Source organism: Cygnus olor, chromosome 1 (genome assembly GCF_009769625.2).
Source record: "Cygnus olor isolate bCygOlo1 chromosome 1, bCygOlo1.pri.v2, whole genome shotgun sequence".
NCBI lineage: Eukaryota > Metazoa > Chordata > Aves > Anseriformes > Anatidae > Cygnus > Cygnus olor.
In genome coordinates, this window is record NC_049169.1 from 32,926,389 (window position 1) to 32,947,219 (window position 20,831).

The 20,831-nt window shown below is 37.9% G+C and overlaps 1 protein-coding gene across 4 annotated transcripts in view; it reads left to right on the top strand.

Moving 5' to 3' along the window:
- ANO6 (anoctamin 6) overlaps positions 1-20,831 on the top strand; it is a 75,698-nt gene that overhangs the window by 6,831 nt on the left and 48,036 nt on the right. The window lies entirely within an intron of this gene.

Here is a 20,831-nt window from a genome sequence, read left to right on the forward strand (position 1 = left end):
CATGGCATGGATGCCACCAGCTAGATCAAAAACAAAGTTTTATCTTTATTTACACAGCAGACCATGAATTCTTTTCAAAGTAAAAACTCATTAAAACTTATTTAATTGATATGTAAGGCTTGTGTTACATGGTGTAGGACTCTTGACCAGCAATTCCATAGTGTTACAGTTATTGGAAGTAATGTACTCAAAAATTCGCAAAATAATGTACTAATATCACAAGATTTGCAACTTATGCAGTATATCAAATTTTGCACCCCAGATTTCAATGCAGTTGTTATCATTTAAATCACCTCATCTTAGTATTTCTTGGTACCTGTCATTTCCTAAGAAACCCTGGGTTGCATGCTGTGGAATTAAGGTCTGCTTTGCCACCAGACGTGTGGTGAACACCAAGGGGAACTGATATTAAAGCTCTCTGTCATGGTAGAGAAAAAAAAAAAAAGAAAAAAAAAGATGATTTTGTATGATAAAAATTACATGTAGTAAATTAAATAGTCTTTGTAATGCCTTCCAGTTCATCCCTTGAAAAGAAATATTTTTTTCTGTTTGTTTGTTTTTAGTTTGAGATGGCATATTCTTGTACCCAACTAAAGTCAAATTTTTAAAAAAGCATTAGACTTGGGATTAACTAGGGAAGGTCAGGGAAAAGGGTTGCTTATCTTTTTAAGTTAGGTACAAGGCAATACAACTGAATATCCTATGCCTATCCTCTTCCTACATGAGAAGAACTTTGAAAAAGAAAAGCTTGAAACCTTGAAGCTTGTAGAGCCCTTGCAGGTGTGTAACAAGATAATACAATTAATAGGACATGAATGTCAAGGTGGAGAGACATGGAAGAATGGCGCTGTGGTTTTGGGTTGTTTATAGTTCTTATACTCAGAAAACAAATGAGGGATAGAAATCACGCACAAGTGCTGAGCTCTGTATCCTAATGAATAGAAAAAATCATGTATTCTTCTACTGGGCTGTCGTTATTGCTTTTAGTGCTTGTCCCTGGCATTCTCCTACATAACAATGTGTGAAGTATTTCCCTATGGAATAGATATGCTATTTAACTAATATTTGATTTATATTTTTAATCTAAAAGCAAACAACAACAACAACAACAAAAATCATGGGCCTAATATCACTTGTAACTTTTTATTGGACTTTTGGTTCAAATTCAGGCCTCACTGTGAATGTAGGTAGAGCAGTTTTCCCACTGGACAGAGCATGTGTTCATCTGCTGAACCAGCTGAGATGCAAGCCCATAAGGACACTGTTAACATTTTGTGTTAGAATTCAGGTTTGATTAATCTGAAAGTTGAAATGGAAGCCTTAGTCTGTAAAGCCATAAACAAGTCAAGCCAGCATAAATTGGATTGGCTACCAAAAGAAGTATTCCCCTCTAAACCACCCGACAGTGCTGTCTTAAGTGTTCATGGCTTTTTGGCCTTCTAATTCACTGGGTGTATTATTGGCAGCATGGTGGCAATACTAACCTGGAGACAAGTACACAGTACCCTTTAGTGTCTTATTGCCATGATCTTCTGTGAGAAATGAAAACTTGCAGTCATGCTAATTGCCATCAAACAATGAATTTCGTTTGATAATAAATCTAAGAAAGCAAACCTCTGAATGTATAATCCTTTGTCTTCTCCACCCTTCAAATAACACTTTACTCAGGCATCCCACATCTATCTGAAGGCTTCATAAGGGGATGAGATTAAAAAAAAAAACTTATGTTTTTGTTAGCATCAGGCAACCTGGCACATATTCTTTAACTGCATGATACAATCAAATGGGAGAATGATCCTTTTTCCCATTCATAGCCTGCAAACCTGTCAGAGCAGCTTCCTCTTCAGAAGCCTTTCAGTTCCAAGCCTTATCAATACAGATGGCCCATTTTCTGTGCGGTGATTGATCTTGTGAAGGTCATAATATTACTGAATACAAATAGGCAGAGCCTTGTTACTGTTGTCAATGAAAATAGGCATATTAATAAAATATGTATGTTATGTTTGAAAAAGGGTAAGATTCAGACCAGCATGGACGCTGTGAACAGGAAGAAACAAGATCATATGGTTTTGGAAGGAGACCACATTTAAACATCTTTAATTAATACCAGATTCAGACTGGAAAATTAACAAAAATATTTTAAAACACAAACCGACTGAACTTTAAGCAGTGCAGTTACAAGTCTGCTGGAGCATAAACATTCTTCTTTAATTGATTTTATGCCTCATGTGGTAGAAACTGCAGCTTAGTTTCAAAGTATCGTGTAAAGACTAAATAAGACTGAACAGTTCACTTTGGTGTTTACATTAAATAACTTCCAACTAAACCACTAATCATCAATATTCTTTAGACATGGCTTTGCTTTTCTTTTATAGCTTCCCTTCCTTTTTTTTTTTTTTTTTTTTGCTGTTGTTGATGTATTTCCCCTGACCCCATTAATCTAGTTAGTCAGGTTCTTCAGCATTTTTTAGATGTGATTTATCATGGGACATTAAATATTTGCATAGGAGTCTGCGTACAGTAAAGCCATCAGAAACAAGCACTGTGCCAGTACACTTCTGCAGAAAGCAGCCACCTCTTTTCTGTTCAAGTGTTGGTTGGGGGCAGCTGCTGCAGCAGGTTTAATGTCTGACACCTGAAGTGTTCAGAGTGTTCCCATCCTGTAGGCTTGTAGCTTGGGTGGATCTTTTGCGAAGGCATTAGACATTCGGTGTCTACGGGGAGACCTTGGGTTTTGTCCTACTGCTGCAGCAGAGATATATGACCCATGAAACTGCAGGGGATCAATCTTCCCTGGGTGAGGAATAGGAGAAATAGAAAGAGGGGGAATAAGGAGCACTTGTGTTACTACTCACTCAGTCTCCTATGCTGTGGTGGGGCTAGAGAGTATGAATTTTGATCAGGGGAAGCGGATGAGATTAATGACTTCAGTGGGTGCAACGCTGAGGGTTCTTTCCTTCCTCTGTGGGCAGGATGTTTAACTGAGAACCTTTCATATGAATTATAAATCACAGTGGAAGATACAAGAGATAATTATAAAATGTTGTCAGTGTAGCAGCCCTGCTAAGGATGCTAGGAACTGGTTCTAGGAGTGAAAGGACACACTTCTGTGGTCTGGCACAGTAGAGGAGTAGAAGAGCCACGTCCTGACTACAGAGTAGCTGGGGTGGGTTGCTGTCAATAGAGGGAGCCTCAGATAAACACCAAATACCAGAATTTATATCAATGGAAAGAATCCTGGAGCACAGACCAGGGTCTTGGCTGAAGAGTGCAGTAAAATAACGAGTGTTGAAGAGATGGGAGGAGGTAGTTCTGAGTAAAGAGATGGAAGTAAAGGCAAAACATCCACTGAGACTGAGGTATAGACTGAAGAGAAAAAAAAATGTAAAAGGGAAAGAAGAAGAACTGGGTATTCTTAAGAGTAAAACCCACCAATACAACTATTCACCTACTTATCTGGTAAGGAACTCATGAGCAATGGCATAAAGATTTTTCCAAGTCAGTTCATCAGGAAAATAAAGTATAGCATGGGGCTAAGGTAATGTACCTTTGTGTGTAGTGAATTGAACTAATTCATCTGTGGCATTTTCAAGCATATTTTTAATATATAGTAAAAATCACAATATGTCTGTAGGTAATTTATCCAGCAGAGAAAATCCTATGTTTATACCATTAATTATTTACCAAAAAAAAAAAAAAAAAAAAAAAAAAGATAATCCACTGCTGTAGGCTTAGCACTGCAGTTAGAGATAATAACATTTAAGAAAACAAGACTGAGATGATGATCCAGAGGGCTCTAGTGTTGCCAGAGAGTTTTATTAGTTTGCATGTAATATTACTAAAATTATTTGATCTCTCTATATGTTATTTTTCTTATGTTGTCTAATGGAGTTTTTATAGACATTAATGAGCAAGGATCAGGTCAAACAATGCACACTTTACCCTTGTGAGCTGTCCCATTGACTACAGTGGGAATAGCATTATTTTTGTAAATGCTGTTCTTAGCAGGGAATGCAGAACTAGTCCCTAATGAAGGAAATATCTTTATTAAATCTTTCATCATTTCAGTACCTACTGACCCATTCTAGGGAAAATAATTAAATTCATTTAATTATTCTACTGCCTATAAAAGACAAGTTGGAATTTGCACAAAAGGACAGCTTAATCTATAAACTGATGGCTGTGCTTAAGACAAAGAGCCCAGCAAAAACTCCTATTATATTTGGTAAAACTAAAACAAGTGGTGTATTTAAAAAAAAAAAAAAAAAAAAAAAAAGTGAAGAAATTAATATGACCTGAAGAATAAATGAGTCAATGCCTAATTTTACATTTGGGTTGTTGGTATTTTCTCTTTGTTTTTAATATATTCATTACTGCTAAAAAAATTTACAAGAGAGAAAGCTTCAGTGGCAATGCTGTTCAGCCAAATGGAACTCCAGGTGTTTTAGTAAGGTTTTTGGTGTTTGCAACAAAAGCAAGTTCTCCTTTAGTCCTCTCCTTCGCAGAAGGTTTTAAGTGGAAGTTGGTTATTAAGCATGATGCAGTTGGTTAGAAAAAAAATCTGAGTCCCTCAACTGGTAAGTCTACACTTTTTTTTTTTTATATATCTTTTTTATTTTCTTTATTTTTCTGTATTTTCTTTATTTTTCTGTATTTTCTTTATTTTTTTATTTTCTTTTTTATTTTCTGATTAGGAAAACCAAAGTATGCAGTGTCTTTCTAAACTCCATGTCCAATACTGGGAATGCTTACAGACATGAGCCTGTGCAACTACACATGCAATGCTCAAAAATTCTCATAGGTTCAGCCTTTAAATGTAATATTTTCATGGTCAAATTAACTAAAAGTATCTTTTTGGGACCCTCCTGTATGTAGAGTGTATAACAGCTGAGTATAAGAAATACTTCAAAGCAAACACTGAGAAACTCGTTACAGAAATTCAAATATATCTCTTCTGAGACATGTAAATTTGAGAGCAAGGGATATGATTTTATAAATATACTTCAAATTCCATGTTAGGCAATTCATTGATCCACAGGCACTTAAGTCTAACCAAACAGCCATTTGCAATTACGATTTGGTTAATCATTTCACTTCCCAATGAGAAAGTCCCACAGCTGCCTGGAGGCTTGGCATTGGTGACAAACACCATGGGACCTTCTCTGCTGCTAAAAAAGCTGTCTTTGTAGCTTGGGACAACTCCTGTGCATGGGCCACCCTCCTGTAAAACATACTAAAGGCAAGGTACACTAGTTTTCCATGTAGTTGGACGGTCATTTGACAGTATTCTTGGGGTTGATCTTGGCAAATCTGTTGCATGGCAAAAGCAAAAGTGGCTTATTTGTTCTTATAAGCTTCCTGCCTAAGGACAGCTGGTTTGGTTTGGTTGCTCTGGAATTTAAAAAATAAAAATAAAAAAAATAAAACATTAAGAAATGAAGAAAAGGTCTTCAGGCTATAGAAGGCAGTCTGAGACTGGCAGAAATGCAGGTGCAGTTGTGGAATAATGTACTTCAGCTCTGGAGCAGGTGAAAAAATAACTTATCATACTGTTGACCAGAGGGTTAGTTATACTATCCCTGCTAGTCACAGTCCTTCAGCAAATCAGTGTTCAGAAATACGTTCGTTAGGCCAGGTCCTGGGCACACGTGGTCTAGACAGGGAAGTCTTACCTGCTTACAACAGCTTACACCGCTTCTTGTTTTTATCCTTTGTACCTCTTACAATAACTATATTTTAAATGTACCTGTTTAAACCTGTACAGATGTCTGGTATATAAACCAATATTTTGGTTTAACAGAGCTAAATTATATTTCACTAACTGCTCATCTGAAATGTCTTGGGCAAAGAAAACACACATAACCAGTTACATTTGATGATGTTTGGACCCAAGTCATGTAGTGCTACTGGTAGGTGTTTCATTGCCAAAATTTCCTTTACTCAGCCCGTGGTAGGAATCCTGATTTTTTACAGGTTTCCCTGCAGTTTGCTCACACAACAGCATAAGCTTCTGGAGCAGCAGGCTGCTGTTCATCCCTGTGCACCAGCCTGTGTAGGGACATATGACAAGCCTGTTACACAAACATGAGAACACTTTTGAGTTAAGTGGAACTGTCAACATCCATAAAGTTATTTAAGTGTGTAAATGCTGCAATCTCAGCCCCCAGAGACTGTATATTATTATTCAGAGTGTTGGTTTTTATTTCAGTGGGTTTTTGGTGTTTGTTTTTTTTTTTCTTCCAGTTTTTCCAAAGCTATTCATGATGGAAGTATAAATATCTGTCGAAACAACAGTACTCCATATTACAGTTGTGGTTGGTGTAACCTGTTCTTTCTTTTTGTTCCTTTCCTCTGAATGGAGGGGAGTTTAATTAAATGTTTTGGGGTATAGATGTTTACCCTGTACTCTAAGACAAGACCGAAGGTGTCCATCAAGGCATTTCCATGTCTGTCACTGGGTATGGTTCACAGAACAAACCCAGTGACCCTTCTACTCATCAGGATTTTCCTGAGGAACATCTTGCATGCAGAAATAAACTCCAGAGAAATCCTCTTTCTTTTCAGGTGGAGTCCTTCAGTTCCTTTTCATCTCCTTCACTGTTCTTCACACCTTTCTGTTCTGGCACCTTAGTGTCAGCGATTCTCTCGGCCTTTGGAGTGCCAAGCTCAACTCCACATGAACACCAAAGACAAATGTCCCTCAGACATAGGTCAGAAATGGTATGAGATGCCCTAAGTGTCCAGCCTGCACAAGCGAAGTGCCAGCCTGCAGCAAAGAGAGAAAGGAGAGTCATCCCGTGATTTTATGTTCTAGAACTTTTTTTTTTTTTTTTTTTTTTGTGAATTACATACCTAGAATGAAGTGTAAATAGAAGATTTTTTGTGTTAATTTACTGGATCCTAATTTGCTGTCAGTTTCTAGAGATCTCCTTCTTGATATCTTTCTACCAGTTTGCAATTCACTAAAAATCTTTGGAATGGAGAAGTTTGTTCTTCTTCAGCCAGAAGTTGGAGTTGACACAAGAGATGGGAGGTGAACTGCTCTGGTTTGTGTTACAGGGATCAGATGGCCTCACTGCTACCTTCTTGCCTTACAGCCTATGAGCTGGATTCATACATTTTGAAAGGTCATTTTTATTCCCCTTCCACACAAAAAGTAGACCATGCAGTAAAGTCACTGTGATCTCTTCTTAAAAATAAAACAAAATTTAGCATGGTCACTATCAAGGGATTATGCCTAGCCTCTTAACAGCCCAGCATGCTCACTTTTGGCCTACTGTTACAATAAGGTGTGTAAGCAGTCTTACCTAAGCTTGAATGAAAGGTAACCGTAGAGGCTGCTTTATGTTCCTCACCTGAAAAATGTTTTTTTTCCTTTCATCCTCTTTCATGGTTCTAAATAATTAGATTAATGTCTCAGTAGAAATTAGTTTGCTAAGAAAAGTATGGCTGGATCTCTCAGTACTGGTTGTAAGTTCATAAAAATCTGTAATGCTATACAAAAAGAGCAATCCCTATGGCTTTTACATAGGTTACTGCCATCTGGTATATTCATACCATAATAAAACAGTTTAGCAGGACTCTTTAGACACCAAAGTAAATTGTCTTTCCGTACATTCCAAAGGGTTCCCCCTGTGTTCCCGCCCACACCCCTTTCTCCTCTCTTCTCCTCTCTTCTCCTCTCTTCTCCTCTCTTCTCCTCTCTTCTCCTCTCTTCTCTTCTCTTCTCTTCTCTTCTCTTCTCTTCTCTTCTCTTCTCTTCTCTTCTCTTCTCTTCTCTTCTCTTCTCTTCTTCTTCTCTTCTCTCTTCTCTTCTCTTCTCTTCCCTTCTCTTCTCTTCTCTTCTCTTCTCTTCTCTTCTCTACTCTTCTCTTCTCTTCTCCTCTTCCCTTTTTCTTCTCTTCTCTTCTCTTCTCTTCTCTTCTCTCTCTTCTCTTCCCTTCTCTTCTCTTCTCTTTTCTCTTCTCTTCTCTTCTCTCTCTTTCTCTCTTCTCTTCTCAAGATTTTGTGGGATTACACTGTGGTGTACATGAAAGAGTAGGAAAACAAAAGAATTTCTGTTTGGCTTTTTACTTCTTTTTATTCTTGCTGCTTGGTTTTGTTATAACTGAATAGTTCCCAAGATTCAAAGCCACTTATTTTTCATCAGCATATTTAGTGTGTAGTCCTTATTTCTTTTTGCTTCCTCCTGAGATAAGCTACCAAAATACATATTTTCCATGTTTTTATCCTACCTGCAAATCAAAAGGAGGCTTGCACTTTTAAATGCACTTGCCTTCTTTCCTGATGTGTTCTAAGATTGAATTTAATCACTCTATGATGGCCAATATTCTGGGAAGGTGCAACAAGTATTAAAGAAAAACTACAAAGGGCACTTTACACCAGACTATCATGTGTTTACTTTGGTGGGCCTAAAGCTGCCTCCACTGTTAGCTCTGAACCATTCGCAATGATTTTAGGTGCCCACACTGAGATCTGAAGTATGGCATTACCCAGGGAGTTATCCTACTATATGTGTTGCTTATAAATAAGCATAAATCTTAAGGTAAAATAATAAGTAGATACCTAATATATGATTAACGTCATTGCACATCAAGCACTCACTCAAAAAGTGCTTGCTATCCCCTAGGAAGCACTGTTGATCTTTTTTCGCAGGTATCTATGGTGTCTGCCTCAGAGTGTGTAGCAACAGGTAATACATCTCAGATTTCTACTGAGGCACCTCATAGAGTGGAGGGAAATCAAAACTTATGGGTCCTCACTCTTCAAACTGCCAAGAGGTGTAAGAAATAGTTGCAGGTTCAAAAGACATAGAGAGAAATACATGAATTAAAATAGATCATTTAAAACAAAAAGGTATTGTTTCTCTGTGATCATGTACTTTGGGAGTTTGACTAAGTCAGTGCCCTCATCTTACACTTTGGGACATGGAATGACTGTTTTGACCCAGAGTATCACTGGCCACTCTTGGGGACTGGAAACTGGGCTAAGTAGACCTTTAAGATGATCTATAAGTCTAGTGTTCTTTCCTGTTCCTGTTATTCTTTGACTTCACAAACACTGTGTTTCTTAAAAAACACTGATCTTGTACAAAACTAGTGGACAGCCTTATAGTCAAAAGGCAAGACAAGGCAAGAACATGGACAGACTGCAAGCTGCTGGCCAAAGACTCCATTGTAAAATAAAGTTGAGAAATGGGGGCGTAGGCTCTGTCAAAGACACCCCCCTCCCCCCCAAAAAAAAACAACAACAACAACAAAAACAGGAGCTAGCACTAAGATCTGTAGCTGAATTACCACAGCCAAGCAGTGAGTTTCCTTCTTATGGTGGATAGACAGGACAAATCACAAATCAGGCTCACAAGACAGGTCACAGATCAGTAGTCCCAATAAGGGCTGATAATGTTACAAGCTTTTCAAGATAATGCCACCATCAGGCATCCTTCCCGTTAACGCCTCTTTTCTCAGAAATTAATGCAGAAACCTCTGTATCTTCAAAGTCACAGCTGTTTAGCACATAGCTGTCAGACATCGCCTAGCTGTAGTTGTTGAGTATCATGAACTGAATTGTCAGCAGAATCCAGAGCTTCGTATTGATAGTGACTGCCATAAGCTAAAATATACTGTTTTGTTTTTCCATCATGGTACTGAATTTACGCTAATTACATTATTCTGAACTGATTTTTAAAACTTAATAAATTTGATACACAAGTTGCTAAGGAAAAGTCTGCATAGTTATTATGATTACTTTTCTTACAGTACACTTTTGAAATTACTCATCAGCACTGCAGAGTGCTCCTACACAAGGACCACTAATCAAATTGTCTGATTAGGTGAAATTTTAGACTTACAGCAGTTTCCTCATGCCAAATTGCAGTAATAATTGTTCCATCACTTCTGCTCAAGGGAATCTCTCAAATGCTTCAGATATAATTTCATTTCTAAACTGACTGTATAATTAAATAATACAGTATAGCCAGCAGTAATCTTTCTCCAAATTTAAATGTAAATATTATGGGTTACCAACAGGAGCCATAGCATCCCTAATTGGCTGTGGCTAGTTATATATTATGTCTAAAAAATGTTAACATTAAGGTTGCAAAGTCAAGCACTTATAAGTTGGGCAATGTCAGAATTAACGTTGCCGAGGCAACTTCAATTTTCCTGCCATTTGTTTGTATGCATGTTACACTTTTTAATTACACAATCATGCTGTTCTTTTATTCTTCTTAAGTCCCCTGCTTCATTCAGTAAACTGGTAGTAAGTGAAGATTTCTTTTTATCTTTCTCATTAAGAGCATGGCTCCAATGTTTAACTCATGTTTAACTCAGATTATCCAAGCCTTGCACAGTAAGTGTATTTTTATTCGTCTCTTCCTCTGTGTTTCTAGGATGCTTTTAGTGTATCTGAGCATTGTATCCAAAAGAGATGTGAGTGTCAGGTTGCCTAACTTCCCATTTAGGGAGGGCTGGAGTTTCAGCAATCCAGACTGGTGATAGGAATGCAGGGTACTTAAGTGATAAGAAGTGAGGAATGTGAAGCATTCACATGAATGAGATCTGCAATGGGGCACTAGACTAAGACCCACATGCCACCAGCAAGCCTCCCTGTGACACATCCATGCAGGTCCACATGAAAATAAATCATTTTCAAGCACTTCTATACAACCTAGTAGCGTCACCATTCCGTGTTTATGGCTGACAAACTTTCATACGAAGTTGCTAAATGCTGACCAATCACAAGTGCTTTGTGGTGATTTTTATAAAATTTCATTTCCAAGTCTTGCTATTCCAAGTACTCTTGCTCCGTACTTCTGCAACTGACTTAGTGACAAATGCTCAGCTCTGCTGCAACAGTGCTGAGCTTGCTGGTTGTAGCACCCTGGCCAGTTAGCTCAATAATTCTGCTGGGGAAAGCGAGGCAAAACATTGCTCAAGCAGCTTGGTCAGCATCATGTATACCAGATGCTGAAGCTGGGACATAGGCTATTTCTCCAAGGCTGCGTGCTCTGACAGTCTGATAATCCTTCTGCCTTTCCGTCTTCCTGCAGTCTCTATATCCCACCCAACTTATGCAAAAACAAATCTCTAAACAGACAATTCCTCATCCTTGACCAAACCTGGACTCGCCCTCACTGCAACCCCATCTGGTATAAAAAGTGAGATATGGTCCTGAAGAAGAAAGTATAGCAACTTGGGTTTTATAACAAAAAAAATATTTCCTGTGCTTTAAAATTTAAATTTTAAAATCCATCTCCTATCATGGATCAAGTGGTATGGCGCACCTTTTACCTTTTATGTAGGAAGAAACATGTTTGAACTGGGAAGACAAGGATCTAGTTCCTTCCTGTGTCTTCCTTAATATAGGCATCGCTGATGACAGTCTTGAACAAGTCTTGAACACCTTCAGTGTTTGTGAGTTTGAGTTTGGAGCTGTTAATCTTCTAACTTGACATATTAAGCTTTAAATTTCTACTTATTTTTATTTTTTTTGAAAAACTGAAAACTGGATTCTGCCATGTCATGTAGTATTAGCCAAAACAGAATGATTAAACTGAGTGACTTAATTTACTTTAGTTTAGACTTTTAGGTTGTAATAAGTAGGTAACCTGTGTACAGTTTTTAATCATGTTTTCAATTTATATTTAAAAATCTTCCTAAGAGAAAGAGCTTTGGTGTTTTTTGTTTTGTTTTGTTTTTGTGGATCAGTAGAGTAGCTCAGACAGTAAAAACAGTTGCATTCTGCTTAATAACAACGTTGTGAACTGAGAGGGCACAACTGGGGCTACACCCAGTCCGGTCCCTGGTGACCCAGCGGGGAAATGCCTGCAGTGCATTACAGTCACGTAGGAAGGCTTCTCTTAGCCTGCAGCTGCGGTTCATAGTTCTGGTCCTGACTGTTTTGGTTACTCCCAAATCCTGTTTGAGGTCCCTATATCCTTTATTTAATTCCAAAGACGTATGCTCGTTTCAGCAGGTATATAGCTCAATGCACATTTTGAGTTTTAATTTGCTGTTAAATGATTTCTTTCTTATCTAATAGATAACTACTGTTTACTCAGAATTTGTATTAAGACACATTTTGTTGGTAAGTAGAGTTAATAAACCATGGAGCAAAACAACATTTAAACGTGTTTATTAGTTATATTAGATATGCTGTGTACATAAGAAGAAAGTACATTTGTAAAACATTTTGCATTTAAATTAATTAAGCAAGGGAAATATTAACTGTAGTTAATGAAATTGAAGGATTAGTTAATGAAATTGAAGTATTGATTCTGGTCACTGAGGGCCACATGCTGTGTCTTGTATGTGTTTGATATAATTAGGCATAAAACTGTCAGTGCGCTTGGACACTCTTGAGTAAATATTTCAGCAGGAATTTATCTGTAACTTTACATGCCCAACACCTTCTGCAAATCTGTCCATATGCCCTTTGCATTTTTAGAATTAGTGGATATCATTCTCTGCCACCTGGATTTCATTCACTGCAAAAGGAAAAAAAAAAGGAAAGAAAGAAAAAAAAATCCCATTCCTCTTGATCACTTTTTTAGCCTTAAACAGATTATTCCAAGTAGAGAAGAATTTCTCTCAGAATTTATGAACGCAACTAAAAATTAGAGTTGCCTTTAAGGTGTTGCTGCTTCACTCAGTGACCCAGGTGATCCTTTATGTGTTATGTACTTAATGGGATTGAGGTAGTTATTTTTCTTAACCCTAGAGACTGGAAGAATTTGCAGTTTGGGCAGCAGGAATAATAACATTTGCACTATTGTTAAAAATGAAGGAAATAAAGTATGTGCATATGGATGTTTCAGTATATGACAATGTGACATAGTTGGAGTCCAGCATAAAATAGGCTCATTTAACAGCCAACATTACTGCAGTTTCCTACCTGACTCCCTATACAATTAAAACAAAAAGCTCCTAACTGAAAAAAAAAATAGGAAGAATCACATGTTGCATAATTTTAGTATAGTTAAGTCATTTAACAGATTATTAAAAGGTGGAAGGCGGTAAGTGGAAGAAAGAGAAGGATTCAAGCCCATATTCCAACCTGAAAATAATGCATGGAAAGATTATCACTCTGAAGCATTCTGGCTTAGGCAGTTTATTCCATTACTTTATATTCTGACAAAGCTAGCTTGCTATTTGACATGTCTACAGCCAGTACATGGAGAAAAAGTATACCGAATCTCATTTAAAATTATAGTTAGCTGTAATTCTAAAAACATTCTAAAACAAAAAATTATTTCTTTATCTATATAGTGCCTATTGATAGATGAAAGCCAAAATAATTCTTATCAACAGCCATTTCAGATGGTGGTGGATAAACTGAAATTGTTTAGTTTCATTAAAAAAAAAAAAAGTCTAAGTCTAATTAGCAACATTTCTGCACTGATTTACAGTCAGCTGTTGTTCGTTGTACTTGCAACTGAGGAATGTTCATGGACTGTTGGGCTCTGGTGTGCTCTGCAGCAGTGAGAACCAGGAGCCAGCATTTGCATTTCAGTGGATTACTCTGGATTCACAGAATTGTAACTAAAAAGACATTGGCCCAATGTTCGTTTTCCAAAGTGAAGCTGGGGCTAATCCAGGTCTCACAGAAATGTGGGATTTCTGCCACAGGTTTTGGGCAAGAGTCCCATTTTCAGTAGAAAGTGATCTTTTTGTCCATTTGAGCTCTGGATACATAAGAACTGATTGAAAATTTGGTTACTGAGCCCGTAAATCTTCCAACTCAATTCCTCTTAAATGTTTAGGCACTGCTATCAACAAAAGAATTTCCACAAAGTCTAATTTGTTGTTCTGTAAGTGTCTGCTAATTACATAGGTTTTTTGGTGAGCTACTTTGACTCTGGGCTGGCTGCCTCAGGAAGCAGAGTGTTAGATTAGCAGTGCTCTTTCTATTATATTACCAAGTGAACATGATTTCTGTTTAGGGTTAGTCATGGAATGGTATTTATTTTTGAAAGTCATACCACATGTTCCCAAAACTTTGTTTGCACAGCTGTAAGAAAAGATAACTGAATGGAAAGAATAGGCTTTCAAACAAGAATCATCTTCCAAGACAACCACTTTACTTTCTTTGTAGTACAACAGTATATGTATAGCTTTGTATTGGACATACTTGTACATCAGAAATTGAAATCAATGTTTTTTCTTATTATGTGGCATAGTTTAGGTTTCGGTTTGACAATACCTGTATATCTGCTCTGTGTGACTGCACAAAGAACATAATTTTTTGACAGCTTGGAAATTCATTTTGGCATTACTAATTGTCATCAGTTTTCTCATGTACTGTAAATCCATAGGCAACCATAGGACTTCTACACCGACAGCAGCTGTATAGATCTCTTATTAACTCTAAACAACAAGTTATAATGTATAGTATGTTATGAAAATAATTCAATTTTACTTTAAATATATACTTTTTTTTAGAAAAATTAAGAAATTTTAGTAGCATATATTCTTCAAATAAGGTCCATAAATATGAAATAAAACTAAAAAATATTCCAGTGAAATAACTGAATTTAAAAGAATGGATCCAACTAAGTGCAAGACAATGGTCTTTTGGTGAACTGAAGTGAAACCATTCATAACCTATGATCCTAATGGCTGCCCTCACATGTGAGTGGTGGAAAGCCTTTATCCCAGAGAACACCTAGTCTGCAACAGTCACTTCAACACAGACAGAGCTCTGATCATTGTTTTTTAAATTGTCAGGTGATTAAATTATACTATCTTGTATGTGGGTTGGTATATAAGAATCAAGACCATCAGGAAAAATTTATGTTTAGGACCAATTTTTAAACAAGGGAAGTAGTTCAGAGAAGTTGGGTGCCTTGATTAATTCTGTTTTAGAACTCTAGATCTCATTGTCTCTCACTTTCTTTGATTCATGAGATTTTAGAAGGAAAATACATGTTCCTGCTTTTTCAATACCTACAGTTTCTTAGATCTGAAGAACTCCTATAGATTGAACTGAACATTAAAAATAAAATACAATAAAGAAGTACTCTGCACTAGGAAAAGAGATTTTGGCTGTCAAAAAACAGCATATCAGTCCAACAGTTTCAGTTTCCAGAAAAATTCCACTTTTGCAATGGTTTTACTTGAACTGCAAAAATAATTTATGCAAAGATCAGCCCTGAAAACAAATTGTGATCAGTTCTGGGAGGCTTTTTAATTAATATCTATTAGATTAATGTATATGGGGAAAGATATAAAATCTGATATAAATTAACAGGAAGGAAGGCAGTTTTTTGTCTAGTTTAAATACCACATAATCAAACCTTTCTTTGTTCATAGCCTGGGAGCTCATATTCAAGTTTAGAATATCTTCATTTTCTGGGTAAGTGTTAAGAATCAGAAAAGCAAAACCTTTCTTCAGCCAGGCAACTCCTGTTCTCCTCTTTGATCTTCCAGAGCATTTAAAACAACATGGCATAAATTTGTCTGTACCCTTTCTTCCCCCTTCTCTCCTCAAAAGCCAGGACAGAATCTTCTACTTCAATATCATTATTTTACTACAGTTGGACCAAGGGACAGAGAGCTGGATGTTCTTCTTAAGAAAGCTGACATCTGCATTAAGTCCCTTTTGGGATGGTGGCTTCACTTCAGTTCCCTTCTGGGAGTCAGAGACTACTCCAGCTCTTTAGTCTCATTTACCTGCTAATGATGCTCTCCGCTCATTATTATTTCCACAGTTTTGATACAGACAGTGGTTGCCATTTCCTCATGTGGTACTCTGTCTTGGATATGTCTATAGCCATCCTTTTGAGAAGATGATTCTCTCTGAAACATTAGTTTTATGCAAGACAGCAGGAGTTTGTTCTTTTTTTGAGAAATAAGGTGAAAGCAAATTGACTTGATTATAAAGTGGGATTCATAGCAGTTTTCATTTACTGCAGGACTCAGTTCATATCCAGGATTTTCCTTCATGCTTTCCTGTGGCTTCTGATGCCGGACCTGTGAGGTGGGGCTTCTTGCTTGCTTGCCTCTCAGGTTCCTATGAGTGATGGTATCACAAAACCGGTCTTCAGCTAACACAGCTGCAGAGTGCTGAGGTAAGGAGACCCTACCAGGATTTGTCCAGTTCTTAAGAAGCTGTATGGTGTAGCTCTGGCAGGACTCTAGACATTGCTTCCTGGCTTTGCAGGCATGGTTGCTTAAGAGGTACCATATTCAGTGCCAGGGCTAAGATCTTGTCCTTTGCAATGTCTCACAGGTTTGTTGAGGGAAGTGAAGCAACAGGTGCTATGAGTTTGGTGTTGCAAAACCATTCTTGCTTCTCAGAACAATTCTCTGTCTATTAGATTGGCTTATGTAGGTGATTTTCAAGCTTAGAGACTGCTGCTGCCCCTTTTCACCTTTGATTATTTCCATTAGAGAAGAAATCAATGATAGCCAAGAATTTCTTCGGCACAAAAAGTTTGGCAGCCTCAGGCATGTTTGGCAATGTCTTTGCTTATAGAGCCAAGCCCAGCGGTCTTTTCAAACATCAGCCTACTCAATATCTTTGCGGTTTTCTTGTCATTAGTATTTTTTGGACAACATCTTTCTTTTCCCTTCTGAGTATTGCTTTTTCCCTGTTCTCAGGCCTCTTAATTTGCACTCTCAAAAAACTTTTATCCCCATTGCTTGTGTCTTGAGTGGCTCTTATTATTTCACTGTTCAGACTCCAAGGAAAGGTTTAATTCTTCTGTATATTTATTCAAAAGGGAGAGCAGCTTCCATGTCTATCAGTGTGTGATTGTCTCTCACCTCTGCCATAGTAATAGGTAGAAATTGCTAGTAGTATTATTTGTGAAAGCCTTTGAAATTGAATTATTCAATTGGTAGATTGCTGAACTTCCAGAACAATTCACAGTCAAAATCAAATTACTAAGGCAAAGACTAGACATTTTACTCTGCCTCTTAAGAAATTTTAGGGTCTTTATTCAATCTAGTCAGAAATGTTGGCCAACCTGTGAGAAAGCAAAGCCCATAAAGCTCATAAATCAAACCACTCATAGATTCAACAGAAGGATTCATCCCTTGGCCTGCCCCAAAGTGTGGAATGGACACAGGCTGTAAAGGAGAACATGAGATTAACACAGACTTGTTAGTACTTCTGTATGGGCACATTTGAGGTGAGGTGTGAAACGTTGGCAGTGTCGTTCAGTATCCTGGATTGCGGACCAGTCTGTGGGCAGCTGGGAAAAGGTTGTGCCTTATCAGGCAGCCTCTTGTATGTGAGGTCACAGTGTAGTGTTTGGCTGCTATCTCTTTAATTTGTTCCTTATCTTCACATGAATTGTTATAAAGCAGGCTCTAAATGAAAGCAGTTCCTAGGGCTGTGTAGTTTTATTATGTTTTTTTTTTTTTTTCAACACCTGAGATTCTGCAAAACGCAGGAACTCCATAAAATTAATTACTGGCCCCAACTGCTCTGTACGATGCCCTCCCAATTTTATCTTTCAGAAGATGGAGTAAAAAATCTGGGCTTAGTTTCAATTTTCCAGACTGTAATTCCAGCTTGTAGTGGGTTTCAGATACTACTGAGATCATAGAATCACAGAATGGTTTGGATAGGAAAGGACCTTAAAGATCATCTGATTCCACCCCCCTGCCATGGGCAGGGACACCTTCCACTAGACCAGGTTGCCCAGAGCCCCATCCAGCCTGGCCTTGAACACCTCCAGGGATGGGGCATCCGCAGCTTCTCTGGGCAACCTTTTTCAGTGTCTCACCACCCTTATAGTAAAGAACTTCTTCATAATGTCTAATCTAAATCTACCCTCCTTTCTTTTAAAACCATTACCCCTAGTTCTATTGATGTTCTTGTAAAGTAGCATGCACAGATTTAGTACTTCAAATTTTTACAACAATCAGCATCCTGTGTAAGAACAAAGACCGACTATTGTCACTAAGCAGGAACTCAAAATCTATTATTACAATTGAAAGAAATTAGATAAAATGTTCTGACAAAAGCATATGTTCCTATAATTGCTTGAAGGTAGAAAATGATGTATCAGTCAGTTAAAGTCAGAGTATGCCAGCACAAATCTGGTAGATTTCTTTGCTCCCTTACACTTCCTTTGATTTACTGGCTAAGTGGTAGAATGTTATAAGCATCTGCACTTGATGAGCTCTGACCCAAATATTAACAGGAGTGATAATGCTTCTGAAGACAAAATATATCAGCAGAAATGCTTTTTAATATAAAATATCTTTTTGGCCACAACTATGAGAACACTATGAGGTCTGCAAAGGAGCTCAAAAGCTAATGCAGGCCATCCTCCTAAGGTACAAGCCAGGTTCAACTTGGCTCAGAATTTTCCAGCACATTTAACTAATCTGTGCTGAAGAATCTCTGATGTTGAAGATGTCACATGACCCCACCTGCCTCTTTAGGCAGTCTGTTCTACTGTTTTCACTGTTAGAAAGTGTTTCATAATGTCCATCCCCAGACTTTCTTGGTGCAGTTTTCTTTCATGTCCTCTCTTCTTCAAACTGGTCTTATTATAGTGCTAGAAGGGAGGTGGGAGAAATAAATTGAGTGAGTTTGGAGGTAGGGAAAAGCACTTTGTGTGGATGCAGTCTTTTCTGGCAAAGCTGAGTTTTTGCAGGTACCATTTCTATCTCTCTGAGAGGCTGGAATCACCTCTTCCAGCCAAAACCACAACTGCTCAGATTGGAATAGCTGTCCTAGCAAACCACTGTCAGAATACATCTGACCTAAACACACATTCAGGCAGTGTCAAGGCACTTTATTTTTGGTTCCACACAGACATTTTTGCTTGTAAGTAGAGAAGGACTTGAGGGTGATGTGAAGACTGGAGGCTGTCTTGGGCATAGCAATCATGAATTAATAGAGGTTTTGATTCTTGGAAAAGTAAGGAGGGGGTTTAGCAGAACTGCCACGCTGGATTTCCAGAGGGCAGACTTTGGCCTGTTTAGGATGCTGGTTGGCAGAGTCCCTTGGGAGGCAGTCCTGAAGGGCAAAGGAGTGCTGCACTGAATTTGAGAGAAGTCCTGGGCTAATATCTTAGAAGAACTGAGAACAGCAAACCCCTTTTGCTTGAGTCCTTTCATTATACCAATGACCCAGGGATTGTATTGGGCTGTATTTCATGTGAAAATGTGTTAAAATTATAAATATTGATAAAATGATAAAGTATGCTTGACATTTACCATATTATGAGGAAGATATGGTGGCCATAGACACTGAGGCAGAAGCAAATTTTACTCACGTATAAATTTCTCCAGAGGATATTCCTTGCCAGTCCCAGATACATCAGGATTTGGGAGATCTGGAGTTATCATTCCTGCTGTGAATGCCATGTTTCCCCCTTCCTTTCAGTTCTGGCTGAAGGAATTTCTAGACAGCACTGAGGAGGGTGCGTTTGCACACCACAGGGACTTCACAAACAGGCCATTTCAAAGCACGATTCTTGTCACTGTAGTTCAGTGGCTGACATAAGTCTTCATGTCTGGAGATGTTGCTGTCCACATCTGTTTGCCTTGTGTAATGACATGCAGAGTTTCAGAACAGTTGCTTAGGTTTCAAAGCAACATGCTTATATATTTCTCCTTCACCCTACCCATTATGTGTGAGCAGAAATATTCCCTCTTCTGTGGGTTTTCAGAAGCACTTTGTATTTGGATGTCTTTGTGTCCAGATAGAGAATAAAGAATGCCAAAGGAAAGTAGGGTGATGCCCATTACACTGACATCAGGAGTATGTATTTTCCCTTCTCACATTAGATTGAGTTGAACACATTAAAATGTAATGGTGTGCGGATACAGCAATCTTACAGCTGAGATGTGCCCATGTTTTCTTAGTTCTCACATTATGGTCTCAGCACGCGATGTTTGTGTGCTACTCGAGTCCACATTTTACTGCTTTCTTTTTAAATGCTGGCAAATGTTTCTAAAGATTCTAATGCTTTTGGGAGGTCACAGACTTTGGTTATTCAACTGGGCCACCCTTGAGGTTATGACTCAGATGTTTCTGAAGCTATGTTGATGGAAAAAATCACGGAGCTCCTTTTTTCTCCTCCCCGTATTATGCACTATCACCACAGTAGAGATCTGGAAACTGACAGTTCAACATCTGGAACAAAGTCCTCACCAAACTGTAAGAAATTGTACTTAAACCAGAGAATTTAGCCACGTAGAAACCATGAGGGAGTTCTGTTGACTTGTAGAGCTGAACAAACACAATCTTGTTGTGCTCTATTTCTAAGTGTTTTGACATATCTTCAGCTGGTATAAGCGAACATCATCAGTGAAAAATATATATTTTTTAAATTCTTGAGTATTGCGTATTCTATATGTATTTGGCTACATATCAATGAAGTTTTTAAGCCAAAAAAAAGTTCAGACATATAAGTGCTGTTGTTTCTAGCATTGTAACTAATGTGCATTTAATTATCCTTCTAAGTGTACTATAGATTAGATTATTTTCGAGTACTTTTTATTTATTTATGTTTTGAAGTATTGGAGTGTTTTTTTTAATTGGAGGCTATCCTTTCCAGACAACACTGGGTATCATTTACATCCATGACCTTTCCCTCAGTGCAGGACAGACTTGGCTAAAACACTTCAGATGCTGTATTTTAAGCATCTAAAAATAGCATGAGGCCCATTTACCCACTAAGCATAGGCAAAAAGCAGTCTTCCCCTCAGCCACTTGATGTTATCTTCAGCTTCAGGATGTTACCTAACCTCTACTTAAGACCCCTCCCCACCCCCAAATTGTTAAGAAACTAAAGCCAAAATGTTGCAGAAATTGTAGACCTTCTAGTAATTTATTTCCAGGAGCTTTATTAGGATGAATTTGTA